The sequence below is a fragment of the Portunus trituberculatus genome, chromosome 23 (genome assembly GCF_017591435.1).
Source record: "Portunus trituberculatus isolate SZX2019 chromosome 23, ASM1759143v1, whole genome shotgun sequence".
Lineage (NCBI taxonomy): Eukaryota > Metazoa > Arthropoda > Malacostraca > Decapoda > Portunidae > Portunus > Portunus trituberculatus.
The window spans coordinates 11,465,820-11,480,021 of NC_059277.1; the positions used below are offsets into that span (position 1 = coordinate 11,465,820).

At 44.6% G+C, this 14,202-nt stretch overlaps 1 protein-coding gene across 6 annotated transcripts in view; it reads left to right on the forward strand.

Annotated features, from left to right (window-relative positions):
- Nucleotides 1-14,202, forward strand: part of LOC123507924 (transcriptional adapter 1-like) — a 90,540-nt gene that overhangs the window by 69,172 nt on the left and 7,166 nt on the right. Inside the window, exons 1-2 of one of the 6 annotated variants that reach the window (XM_045261272.1) lie at nucleotides 10,733-10,940; nucleotides 12,390-12,731. The exons of 2 other annotated variants lie outside the window; for them this stretch is intronic. The gene's annotated coding sequence lies outside the window, so the exon portion shown is untranslated. Of the gene's footprint in view, nucleotides 1-10,732; nucleotides 10,941-12,389; nucleotides 12,732-14,202 lie in introns of those variants that run through there. 3 more of the 6 variants (XM_045261269.1, XM_045261270.1, XM_045261273.1) reach the window with 3 other exon arrangements.

A 14,202-nucleotide genomic window follows, 5' to 3' on the forward strand; every position in this document is an offset into this window, starting at 1 on the left:
CTCTTGTAATTGAGATATGAATGTTTTATCCCGACCGTGCCCCGCAGCAGCCGCCCCGCCCCACCAGTCCGCCCCGCCAGCCAGCCAGCCGCCCCCCCTCCCCGCCCCGCCACGTGCGCCGCGCCCCACTCACCTATTGATAACCATAGAGGAAGCAATATCAATTTTTTTCTTTGGTGCGCACTGCTACCGCTCACCAATTTAGACACTTTTATTAATAGCCATCTCTCTCTCTCTCTCTCTCTCTCTCTCTCTCTCTCTCTCTCTCTCTCTCTCTCTCTCTCTCTCTCTCTCGTGTGTCTGTCAGCCTATTTGCCTATTTATCTGTGTCTATTTGTCTGTCTATCTCTCTTTTTCTCTCCTTTTCTGTTTTGCTGTCTATCTGTCTATTTATCTGCCTGTCTGTCTGTCTGTCTATATGTTTATCTGTCTATCTTCTTTTCTATCTGTCTTTCCGTTTACATCCCTGTCTAGCTTTCTATCTGTTTGTCTGTCTGTTTGTCGCTGTCTTCCTTTCTGTCTGTCTGTCTGCTTGTGTATCTGAGTGTTTCCATGTCTGTCTGTCTGTATATGTACATCTAACCTTCTATTTGTCTGTCTGTCTCTGTCTATCTGTGTGTCTGCCTACCTGTCTGTCCATCTGTCTGTCTAACTTTCTATCCTTCTGTCTATGTATTTTATCCCTCTGCAATCTAGCTATCCTTGTATATGCCTGTCTGTCTATCTGTCTATCCGCCTGTCAATCTGTCCGTCTGCCAGTCTATCTATCCGTGTATATGCCTGTCTATCTATCTGTCTGTCTGTGTGTCTATCTATCTACCAATCTGTCCGTCTGCCAATCTATCTATCCGTGTATGTGCCTTTCTATCTGTCTGTCTATCTATCTATCTGTCTATCTACCTGTCTATCTATCTATCTATCTATCTATCTATCTATCTATCTATCTATCCATCTGTTTATCTGTCTGTCATTCTGTTGATCTACTGAGGATGCGCCAGGAAGGAGTGAAGGTTCCTTTCGAGAGATAAGCCTTCTCCAGATTGCAACTCCCCTTGTAAACGTGAACTGGTTTTTGGAGAGCCCATGACTTGTTACGTTATCCTGTGTATTTATTTTTTCCATTTTTTTTAGCATTGGCCTGTTGTGTGGTGATGGATGGTGAGATGGTGATATCCTGATGTTTGGTGTTGCATTGTTTTGGTGAGTGTATTTGCGATGCTTTGTTCTCTCTCTCTCTCTCTCTCTCTCTCTCTCTTTCTTTTTTACGTGTTTTTTTTTTCATTTATTTTTCCTCAATTGGCCTGTTTACCTGTTCACTCCTTCCCTCACGGCGCGTCACAGGAAATGCCTCGGTGACTTGACGGCAAAAATTGTGACGCTTAGTATTAGATCAGGGATATAAAAGTGACTCGCTGCATTAGATAGTGACAGATTAAGCCTGGGGGAGTTAAAAGCATATGTAATGACGCCTGAATCACCATCATCATCACTATTATCATCACCACCATCATCATCATCACCACCATCATCACCACCACCATCACCACCACCATCACCATCACCACCATCATCATCACCATCACCACCATCACCACCACCATCATCATCATCATCATTATTGTCATTATTTTCATTGTCACTTTTTATTTATTTATTTATTTTATCTTTTTATTATTCATCGTCTTCATCATTATTATCATCATTATCATCATTTTTATTCTTATCGTCATTATTGTTATTACCATTATTATCATCATTATCATCATCGTAATTGTCACCATTATTATCATTATCATAAGCATTATCATTATCATCATCGTCTCCTTTGTCATCATCATATCATTGTCATCTTCGTTATCACCATTATCATTATCATCATCATCGTCATTATTACTCTCATCATCATCATTACCATCATTTTCACTATCATAATCACCACCATTAGTAATGTTGTCATCACCATCTTCACCGTCGTCCTCCTTGTAATCATCTCACCATCATCACCACCATCATTATTGCCTTTTCATCATCAAATTAACAAAAAAGAACTTCAAAATGCCCTTTACTCAAAAATAAATAAATAAATAAATAGATAAATGAATAAATAAACTAGATAAGAAGAATAAGAAATGAAATGAAATACACACATCTTGCCAACATAAGGTTCTCCAAACTACAACACTACAACACTGCCACACTGCCATCCTGCAACACTGCCACCGTGCAACACTGCCACACTCCAGTACCACACCATTTACCCGCAACTCTACCTACGACACTACAAATTTCCTCTCTCCCGATGCATTCTTTGGGAGAGAGAGAGAGAGAGAGAGAGAGAGAGAGAGAGAGAGAGAGAGAGGGAGAGGGAGGGGGCCCATATTTTGAAACACTTCCACGCCTCACCTTCACAATTTTCAAAGGGCTCTAGTTGAAGGATGTTTCTGTAATTCTAGTGACATGTTCATAAGTTTTCTGCATTATCAACAGAAGTACTCTTTCGAACTCGGCTAGTCGTCTCTGTGGTCTTTGAAAATAGTCGTGGTGAGAGAGGGAAGCGTTTCTGAATATTGCGCAGAGAGAGAGAGAGAGAGAGCGGCGTGCATCCCTCAGCTCCGTCCATCGTTCCTTGGGTCAGTATTCTAAAACGCTCTGCTCTCACCACGACCATCGCCCGTAATCAGAAACGCATTGCTCTCTCACCACGACAGTTTTCCAAGGCCACAAAGATGACTAGCCGGATTTCCAAGACAGTTTCTCTTTACAATAATCTAGAAATCTTGCCAGTGCATCACTAAAATCATATAAGTGCTCTTTACCCATTTGATACCATGACGCGTTTCCATATTCATTCTGCTTGTTATACGATGATTTTATATAGCTTCAGAAACTCATGGAGGGGATTGAAATAGTGGAGACTGGCCATTAATCTTCTGACTTTCACAGAGCATTCCTAATGTCAATAGAATGGTCTAATCTTACACAAAACTCATGGTAAAAATGTGTGCCAGTACTGAAGAGGTTAAAAACACAAGTGATGGTGAGAGAGCAAAGCGTTTTACAATACGGGATATATTTTCGTGCAGAGATGACTAATCGGGTCTTTATGGGTGTGTTCTTCTGTCGGTAAGGTGGGATTTTTATTAACCCATCCCTGGAATCGCAAAAACATTCCCGAAAACTCTCACAACTTAAAGCTCGTATTCACAAACACTTCTGTGCTTCACCTCCACTATTTCAAAGGCTTTACTTTAATTTACACGACATTTTTTAGGGTGTTTTTATGGTTCTAGTGAAAGATTAACATGACTTCTACATTATTAACAGGAGAAACACTCTTGAAAACCCCGCTAATCATATCTGTGGCCTTAGAAAACAGTTGTGGTGAGAGAGCAGAGCGTTTCTGAAAACGTAACTTAGCCTAAAGAGTGTTCGAAATTAAGACTTAGTAGTGTAGCAGAGGTGAGGCGCCGAGGTGCTACAGAATACAGATACTGAGTTCATAGAATATCACTCGTTTACTCACACCTTGTTTAAACTCACTCTCACATCCCTACGCCCATCAGTTTATCATTACGCCCATCTCTAACATTAAGCTTTCGCCCACCCAACCCGCTTTCACACCTGCCATCTCCTACCTTCCTCATTTCTTTTTCTGTCCAGCTCATGATCAACTCGAGAACAAATTTGTCTTCACCTCGCCACTCCTTCATTCTGCGTCTCTAGTCGGTTCAGTAGAATTCGTTATGTCTTTTCCTGATTGTAATGGTGATGGTAATGAAGTCAGTCCTTCATTTAGGAATTAGTGTAAATTGATAGGACGTGTGTTTTGGGCCCGTCATCCCCCATTCCTCTTCTCCTCCAGCTCAGCGGTTCCGTAATAACCCATCACTTAACACTCCTTCAATACACTTCCTTACCCGCCTTTTCCCTCCACCTCCTACCTCTACTCTTCTCTTCCTCACAAACCTGGCAGACCTCAATTCACCCTCATTTTAGCGGGTAATGTCTCCTCGTCGGCATCCGGGCCTGGTTTGATCGGGCCTCGGTTAGCGGGCTGGCGGCGGCATGATATCAGACCAATATCAAATCTATTAGGCATCATCTGGGTACACTTTGATCTGCCAAGCGGGGCGGGAAGCCAGGGGTCGCTAGCCAATAGTTTCCGAGGGTTTTTTGCTCTTTCAGTCTTGTTCCTCGTATTGAGCCGCGTTACGAAGCGTCTGCCGGCTCGCTTGGCCATCATAATTTTGTTGTCGGATGAGGCACCGGCTCCTGTGAATATAGATTTCGAGCGATTGATTAGAAAACAATAATTTTGGTGTTTCCAGCGAGTCCAGGCTTTTCATAAGTTTGTAGATCGTATAAGTCGTTTACGTTCGCCTAGTTTGTGGTACTGGTGCGGCTGTGAGGCGTGCGTGTGTGGTGCTGTGGTGCTGGGTGGGTTGCGTGGTGGCGTGTGGTGGTACAGCAGCGGCGTGGCGTGTGCTGCAGTGCGTGGCGGCTAGAGGCGGGCTGAGTGAAGCGTTGGGCGCGGGTATCGCTCGCCGCTAGTGACGACATTAATGGTATTGCTGTCATATGTAAATCGCATTTGTCGCGAGCCAACCTGCCCCTCGCCACCCCGCCGCCACCTGCACCACCACCACCACCGCCACCACCATTACCGCTACCACCACCGCCGCCACCTCCGCTACCACTCTGATGCTACCACTACTACTATCACCATCATCACCGCTACCACTGTAACGTTACCACACTATTTTTATCACCGATACCACCACCATCAGCGCTACAGTTCTGACGCTATCTCCACCACCACCACCACCACTACCACTACCACCACTATCACCTTCACCATCGTCAATTTATTTGTCTAACCACCAGTAGCTCCTACGCAATTCTCTCTCTCTCTCTCTCTCTCTCTCTCTCTCTCTCTCTCTCTCTCTCTCTCTCTCTCTCTCTCTCTCTCTCTCTCTCTCTCTCTCTCTCTCTCTCTCTCTCTCATTTGCGTTTCTTAATCAGACAGCATCGAGTCTTGTGTCCTGTATCACTTGGAGCACTCTTTCCTTCCGTCTCTTGTCCTCTGTTCTTCCTTCTCCCTCGCTAGTCCTTCTCTTCCTTTTACTCCTCCTCCTGATCGCTTTCCTATTATCTCTCTCTCTCTCTCTCTCTCTCTCTCTCTCTCTCTCTCTCTCTCTCTCTCTCTCTCTCTCTCTCTCTCATCCTTTCCTTTCCCTTCCCTTCCCTTCCCTTCCCTCCTCCTTTCCTCCTCCTCCCCTCGGCTTCGTCCCTCACCCAAGTTTAATAATCGGGGTGTTTACATTGTGTCAATCCCCGCGACTACATATTGAAAATTTGTTTAAAATGGTTTTCAAACGCTTCTATGTTTGCCTTCGGAATTAGATTTTGCAGGCAGTTAATAGTGAACCACAAGAAGAATTATTTGATAACGGATGGCAAGTTATTTCAACGGCAAATATTGACACTCTCCAGCCTCGCTTTGGTGGGTTTTCATCTTGCTTCGAACGCGTCCACAACTGAACGTCCCACGGCAGCCCAGCGCGATCACTCCGCGAGCAGGAAGACCCGCCCCGCGCCCTTGCCTCCCGCCCATCGTAATGCAGTCACACACCACGCTTGTTCCCTATCGAGTTGATCATCTTGAAAATCTAATTAGCGTAGCAAAAGTGCGTCTGGTAACGAGGTGAAGGCGGGCGGGGCGAGCAGAGTGGCGCCAATATTGCAGTCCTCCCCTGCGGCCGCCACTCATCCGCCCCTCACTGCTCAGTCAACACCATTTCTAATTATCATTTGTTTAATTAACTGCCTAATTATCCGATCACTTTTGGTCCCTTTCTTAGCCCGCAATTCTCCGCGTGTGGGCTGCCAGGGACGGTGTAGGTGACGGGGGGAATAGGCAGGGCGGTGTGACGCGGACAGGGGCTGTGACGCGTTAAAAGAGGAGTGTGACGAGGAGAGAATTACGGACTTTGACTACAGAACGACGAAAGTAACGGAGACAGGGTGACGCCTCAGGAATGGGATGAGTGTGACGCTTTGTTGGGAGGAATGTAAGGAGTGTGATGGTGTGTGAGGAATGTGACGCTGTTCGGGAGTTTTACGCTTTGTGGGACTGAGTATGACGCTGTGTGAGGAGAGTGTGACGCTGTGGGCAGTGTGACGGTGTGTGGAGAGTGTGACGCTGTGTGGAGAGTGTGACGCTGTGTGGGCAGTGTGACGCTGTGTGGAGAGTGTGACGCTGTGTGGGCAGTGTGACGCTGAGTGGGCAGTGTGACGCTGTGTAGGCAGTGACGCTGTGTGGAGAGTGTGACGCTGTGTGGGCAGTGTGACGCTGTGTGGGCAGTGTCACGCTGTGTGGGCAGTGTCACGCTGTGTGGGAAATATGACGTTGTGTTGGGAGTGTGACGCTGTGTGGGGAGTGTGACGCTGTGTGGAGAGTGTGACGCTGTGTAGGCAGTGTGACGCTGAGTGGGGAATATGACGCTGTGAGGGCAGTGTGACGCTGTGTGGGCAGTGTGACGCTGTGTAGACAGTGTAACGCTGTGTGGGCAGTGTGACGCTGTGTGGGCAGTGTGATGCTGTGTGGAGAGTGTGACGCTGTGTTTAGAGTGTGATGCTGTGTGGAGAGTGTGACGCTGTGTGGAGAGTGTGATGCTGTGTTGGCAGTGTGACGCTGTGTTGGCAGTGTGACGTTGTGTTGGCAGTGTGACGCTGTGTGGAAATTGTGACGCTGTGTGGGCAGTGTGACGCTGTGCGGGCAGTGTGACGCTGTTTGAGCAGTGTGACGCTGTGTGGAGAGTGTGACGCTGTGTGGGCAGTGTGAAGCTGTGTGGAGTGTGTGACGCTGTGTGGAGAGTGTGACGCTGTGTGGGCAGTGTGACCCTGTGTGGAAAGTGTGACGCTGTGTGGGCAGTGTGACGCTGTGTGGGCAGTGTGACGCTGTGTGGAGAGTGTGACGCTGTGTGGGCAGTGTGACGCTGTGTGGGGAATATGACGTTGTGTGGGGAGTATGACGCTGTGTGGGGAGTGTGACGCTGTGTAGGCAGTGTGACGCTGTGTGGAGAGTGTGACGCTGTGTGGAGTGTGACGCTGTGTAGGCAGTGTGACGCTGTGTGGGGAATATGACGTTGTGTGGGGAGTGTGACGCTGTGTGGGGAGTGTGACGCTGTGTAGGCAGTGTGACGCTGTGTGGAGAGTGTGACGCTGTGTGGAGAGTGTGACGCTGTGTAGGCAGTGTGACGCTGTGTAGGGAATATGACATTGTGTGGGGAGTGTGACGCTGTGTGGGGAGTGTGACGCTGTGTAGGCAGTGTGACGCTGTGTGGGGAATATGACGTTGTGTGGGGAGTGTGACGCTGCGTGGGGAGTGTGACGTTGTGTGGGGATTAATGTTGGGAGTGTGACGCTGTGTAGGGAGTGTGACGTTGTGTGAGGAATATGACGTTGTGTGGGAAGTGTGACGTTGTGTGGGGAGGAATGTTGGGAGTATGACGCTGTGTGGGCAGTGTGATAATGTGTGGGCAGTGTGACGCTGTGTGGGCAGTGTGATAATGTGTGGGCAGTGTGACGCTGTGTGGGCAGTGTGATAATGTGTGGGCAGTATGACGCTGTGTGGGCAGTGTGATAATGTGTGGGCAGTGTGACGCTGTGTGGACAGTGTGATAATGTGTGGGCAGACTAATTTCCTCTTAATCCCTTCAATACTGAGACGCGTTATTACCTTGAGTTTTGTGTGCCATTAGGCCATCATCTTATTGACATTAGCAAGGGTCTATGGCGGTCAGAATAATGGTCACAGTCTTCACTAATTCAATCCCCCATAAGTTTATGAAAATTTACAAAATCACCAAATAGTAACTAGGAGTATGGAGATGGATCATAGTGCTGAAGAGGTTAACTTCTGAGAGTGGCTTCTGAGTAATTCCTTTCGATCCGTTTGAATTCAGTGTCGTAATAGTAATCCCTTTTTCATCAGTGCATTGCTAAACGAATGGGTTACTTCAGTAACTTTACAGTATACCGGATCGAGGTCTGGGAAGTATGTGATCTTGAAATTTAATGTTCGTGGTAACATTCTCACCTCTCCTAGGAACGCAGTCAGACAGATGAGGACTATCACCACGTCTGTCTCCTTGCCTCCGCCTGCCTCTGTTGGGTATGAGGTTTAGAATACAAGTGCCTTTTTCGTGTACGTGTGAGAACGGTAAGAGGGAAAGGAGACGGCGACGGCTCCGGCAGTGGCGGAAAAACTGATAAAAGACAATGTGTACTTTAGTTTCCCCTTTCAATGCTTGGTTTTCTATGCAATATTTACAAGGTGTCAGAACAGGACATCATTTAGTTTAGTCCCCCATTCAATTCTGCTATATGCAACACTGAACAACATTATAAGCAATGTATGGAGCATTTTTAAGTAACTGCATCACAATCACGTCCTCTCATTGATCTTAATTATCTGAGAGCAAGAGATAGATGGTTAAACTTATATATATTACTTTTCACACGCTTTCAGTTTTTTTTATAAATGCCGCTTTCTATATATGTTATGGGCAGGGAGAGGTAGGCATTCTCCTCCACTGCCCTGTCTTTAGTCTGTACACAACAAATCAATCAAGCCAGTCCACGCAAAGTGTAGAGCGAACAAGGGAGTTAGATAGTGATATAGTGGCACAGTGGTCTTACCAACTGCTCTGTTAACTATCGCGCCTCATCAAACCCCGTGCACTGGGCAGATATTATATATGCTATACATCAATCTCTTGGAACTCCATCCATCCTGCCCAGAGCTTTTGAGAGGTTTGTGGACCCCCGCGCCCTGGACAATTAATAACAAAAGAATCACATAAATATTTGACATTTTTCTCAATTTCCAGGACTGAAAATATATTAGTAAAATGTATTAGATCTTTATTTGAAACGTAGAAAGTACACACACAACACCATCATCATCACCATCACCATTTATACAATGAAAGACAGAGAAATTAATTATTACGGTAATTAGACCAAGATTGGAATATGCTGGGGTGGTTTGGTCCCCTTATAAAAAGAAGCATATAAGGAAGTTGGAGAGATTGCAGAGAATGGCAACAAAAATGGTTTCGGAATTGGCAGAAATGACCTATGAGGAGAGATTAAAAGAAATGAATTTGCTTACCTTGGAACAAAGAAGAGAAAGAGGAGATTTGATACAGGTTTATAAACTGTTGAACGGTCTGGATGAAGTGGATAATGAGCAAATGATGTTGAGAGAGGAAAATTTAAATAGAACTACGAGATCGCATAGTAAAAAGATAGTCAAGGGAATATGCTTGAAGGATGTGAAGAAATATAGTTTCCCACAAAGATGTGTGGAGGTGTGGAATGGTTTGAGTGAGGAGGTGGTGTCAGCGAGGAGTGTGCATAGTTTTAAAGGAAAGTTGGATGTGTGTAGATATGGAGACGGGGCCACACGAGTATGATACCCAGGCCCTGTAAAATTACAACTAGGTGAATACACACACACACACACACACACACACACACACACACACACTCTGCACCTATTCCCTCATTCTCACGAGCCCCCCAGCCCTTCACCCCTCACCCGTTCTATCGCAGTTCATTCACTCCTTTATTTTTCCTTATATATATATATATATATATATATATATATATATATATATATATATATATATATATATATATATATATATATATATATATATATATATATATATATATATATATGTGTGTGTGTGTGTGTGTGTGTGTGTGTGTGTGTGTGTGTGTGTGTGTGTGTGTGTGTGTGTGTGTGTGTGTATTTATTTATTTATTTGATTATTTTTATTTATTTCAAACATTCATATTTACAAGATTGATCATTGTTACTCGATTCATTCAGTGGCGCCAGTCTGTGTCTCCGCCCGGTGCTGCCTTGGTATGCAGTGTACGGCTACCTCCCTACTTGATGAAGCACTTTTCTACCTATACTATTAACAAAATTGAGTTCTGTCATCCTTTTTTTCCGTGGCAGCCTCTGACATTTATCTATTTAAGTAATTACCTCAAATTAATATCACCACTTTTAAAGTAATTCTGCGGTAATTAGATTTTTAGGTACTTCGGAGGTAACTTAAGCATCTCAAAGGTAATTCTGGAGTATTTGACAACATTTTCTAGTTCACTTCCCGCCAAGAGCACTGTTAATACCACCCTATGATCTGTATATTGGAGAAACTGGATAACAGGTGTACGAGAGAGAGGAGAAAAGAGAAGCAGGGATGATGATATATGAACGAAAGAGAGGAGAAAATAGAAGCAGAGATAATAATAATAAACAAACGAATGAAAGGAGAAAATAGAAACGTGGAATAAAGACGAACGAATGAGAGGAGTAAAGAGACACAGGGATGATAGAGACGAAGGAATGAGAGAAAGAGAACAGGCTTTAACAATTTAATTAGCTCTTTACACGGTGTGCTGCCAGTGGATTGACATTAGTGGGGAAGCCGTGGGAGTAATAGAGAGCGAGTGTTGTGTCACAGGGGAGTAGTTCATGGGTGGGTGAGGATGTGTATTACATCTGAGATGAAAAGTGAGGGTCGTAAAGCCAGGATATTTATAGAATTTGTTATACTAATTGACATGACAACTTTCTCGACATACCCTGTGTGTGTGTGTGTGTGTGTGTGTGTGTGTGTGTGTGTGTGTGTGTGTGACTGGGTCAGTTATAGCGAGAGCATTGGTAGGGGAGGCTGGGTGGCCCTGCGGTCGGGAGGACATCGGGAGGATGGCTGGGGTGTTTTGGTCTGCTATGGCCAGTCTTGCCAAACGCATACATACATACACTCACACATATACGGTAGTGCCCATGCAGTGCCCATATTCCCGACAGCAGTTTCTTCGTGGCCGAGCTTCACCAGAGAGGCGGGACAAAGGTGAGTGGAGTGAAGTTAGAGGTACAATCATCACACAAAGTCTTTTCCTCCTCCTTTGCGATAACTTATTTAAATTTTCTTGTTCCTTATTTGGATCTTTTAAGGCCATTCTTTTTTTTTTTTCATTTAGAGTCAACATAGATGAACTTTTCGATGGTTTAATCGGTGTGGAATATTCAAATACTTTGTTTTATATATTTTTTGCATATTTTTATACTACTCAAGCTCAAGGTATTTTGATATTGTGGATAATAGTTTAAGTACTTACCAAGTCATAATATATATATAGCATTTGAGAGTAGCTGCATTTTTTCGAGGGGTCGATTTTGAATTTATATGCATTACGTAACTATGTCGGCAATCCACCAGCCCCCGTTGTGACCTCACTGCTGAGGTGGTGTCATCACCGACCTAGGCTGGAGAATGGCTTTGCTTCCGCGCCTCTTCCTCGATATTTGATTGAATTGAGAGAGTTTTCCACGCATTCCCATGTGTTTCTAAGCTCAGGTGTGTAGATAATGGTAGAAGGAAATGTAAAACGAGAAACAGAAGAGGAAGAGGCCAGAAGAAGTAAGGAAAATTGAAGATGGAGAAGGCGGCGGGTAAAAGCTGCGGTATCTAGCCAAGTTTTCCCTGCGTCCTTCCATTCTCTAATGTTTGGTGTTACAAGTGTTTTTAGGGAACATTTCAAGTGCGTTGGCTTTGTCTAGTAGGCTTAGCAGTGTTATAGCGTGTTTTGAGTGAGTTTAGCAGTGTTACAGGGTGTTTTGAGTGGGCTTAGCAGTGTTACAGGATGTTTTGAGTATGTTTAGCAGTGTTACATGATGTTTTGAATGGCTTCGGAATGTTACAGCGTGTTTTGAGTGGGTTTAGCAGTGTTGGAGCATGTTCTGAGTGTGTTCAGGCGTATAGTTACTGGAGGTATAGTCGAGGTGGGGACGAGTATAGGTGAAGTTAGAGAGATACAATAGATAGGCATGTCTTTCTGTACGTGTTAAGCCTACCTCTTCCTTGTTCCTGTCTTCTGCGTTTTGGTGACAGGTGATAGAAGGAAATGATTCAGTGGAGGAATGTTTAAAAGAACAGGAAGGAATTGATGAAATGAGATCTTATGGATTAGCAGGAGCAGCAGCAGCAGCATGGGCCTACTACTACTACTACTACTACTACTACGATGCTAAGTTTTAAACACGTATAATAAACAACTGATTATTTTTCTGGGTACTTTTTTTTTCTTCTTGATTATAAGCAGATGACACACCGTCTATCATGTCACTACATTTCTCACCAGAAACACACGAGTCACTTCACAGATTCCATGGTTGGTAAAACTGCAAATTGACCGACATTTCACTTTCACTATAAGGAGCTCTAAGGAAATCTGGCAACTGATGTAGAAAATAAACATTGTCCACTATGGAAGCACTGACATAAACATTTATTGTGAAGGTCCCTGCAAACAAGAGACAGGCCAGGCGTCAGGCAGTCAGTGCGTGTGTCTGAGTGTCTGAGAGGTCGCGGTGAAGGAGTAAACACACACGCCCTGCCTGTCTCTTGGATATAATTACCCTGCTTGGCGTCCTGGATACAGTGACAGCAGTGATAGGAAAGCAAGGAAGAGGAGAAGGACTTAAAATTAATCCCATGTAAGTGAAGCAGGTAAGTCCTTCGTCCCGGCAGTGACAGGCTGACAGCGCCACACGCCTTCCCGCTGCCGTGTGCCGCTATTGCAACCCAAAAGCAATGCGTGTGATTAGTAGAACACGGGGAATAGCACACAAGTTCCATAAGGTAATCAAAACTGTGGACCCATTCTCTCTCTCTCTCTCTCTCTCTCTCTCTCTCTCTCTCTCTTTCCTTGTTGAGCCAAAGAGGGAGCTCTCCGGTAAATTTCCAGTGTTTCACCACATTCTTTTCTGGACGAAACTAATTTTTCTGGTAGGTTTCGGCTTGCTTTTAATTAATTTTCCACTTGTTTTTGGCGCAAATCACCCAGTTTTTTTTATCACCCCCCAAATCTAACTTAACCTAACCTAACCCAAACCCAACCTAACCTAACTTAACCTAACCTATCTCATGAGGTGGGTAAAAAACACTTACCTGTACGTACAAGTCTCGGTGACAAGTAGGACACTGCACCGCAGTAGGTAGAAAGCCGTGATCACGTAAAAACTGTACGGATTTAGCAGAGTCCTCGAAAAACTCGGCAATAACTGAAGTAATGCAGTTCACAACCTGCACAGTGGGACATCTGAATTCAAATTCATACCGCGAGCCTCAAGGCCACCGTGATTGGTTGAATAAATTATGATTTTTATTCATTGGCCGCCGGTTCACTTTCAAACGGAAGTAACCAATCAGCGGAAACAATAGCTCAAACAAAACAAGTCACTAATGTTGGCCCGCATGCTAGCCGCTGCCAGTCTGCCTCTGTTCTATTAACTCGGGAGTGAGATTGCCAAAACTGCGATTAAATCTTTTAAATTCAGTATCGCCATTATAAATAGGTTGCGCCTTATAAATATAGGATTCAAAATACTCATAATGAGGAGCTCTATCTCATGAGGTGGGTAAAAAACACCTAGTGGAATGTGGTGAAACACTGGAATAATACCAGCTCTCCACTCACCCTCCTGCTACAGTGTAAAAGGAACACATTTGTCATTCCTTCCAGCTCGCTTCATTTCCCGGCTCCCTTTTCATAGCTTTTACTCAGCTGACGGGATCTGGAAAAGAAGATATGATAACTAAACCTAATTTTATCCTAACCTAGTTAACATACCCTAGTTAAGGCAACACACACCGCTGGTATGTCCTAAGAACCTTTCTGATCAATAGTGTGGTTAGGTTAGGTTAGTTTTGGTTATCATTCTCATTCCCATGTCCCGTCAGCTGAGTGAGTGATGCATATGGGGAGCTGGGAAACAAAGCAAGCTGGAGGGACATCAATATTAGGATGGTGCCGTGACCTCCCCACACATCTTAGGTCATGATAGCTCAGGCCTCAGGTTGTTGGTGTATGCTGGTCTGGTCTGTGTTGAGGTGTGGGTGTTCAGGGTTGGCAGGGTGAAGGTGGGCGGTGGGCAGGGTTGTTGAATTACCTTGCTCTGTTATTTTTAGACACTGGCTGCTCATTTCTGAACAAAACATGACACTTATATAAAATTAGGTAAATATTTACAAGAAGTCCTTCGTTTGCCATCCATGTGTCTTGTTAAACTTTCGCAATTTTGTCTTTTATAATATACCCGACCAACTAAAT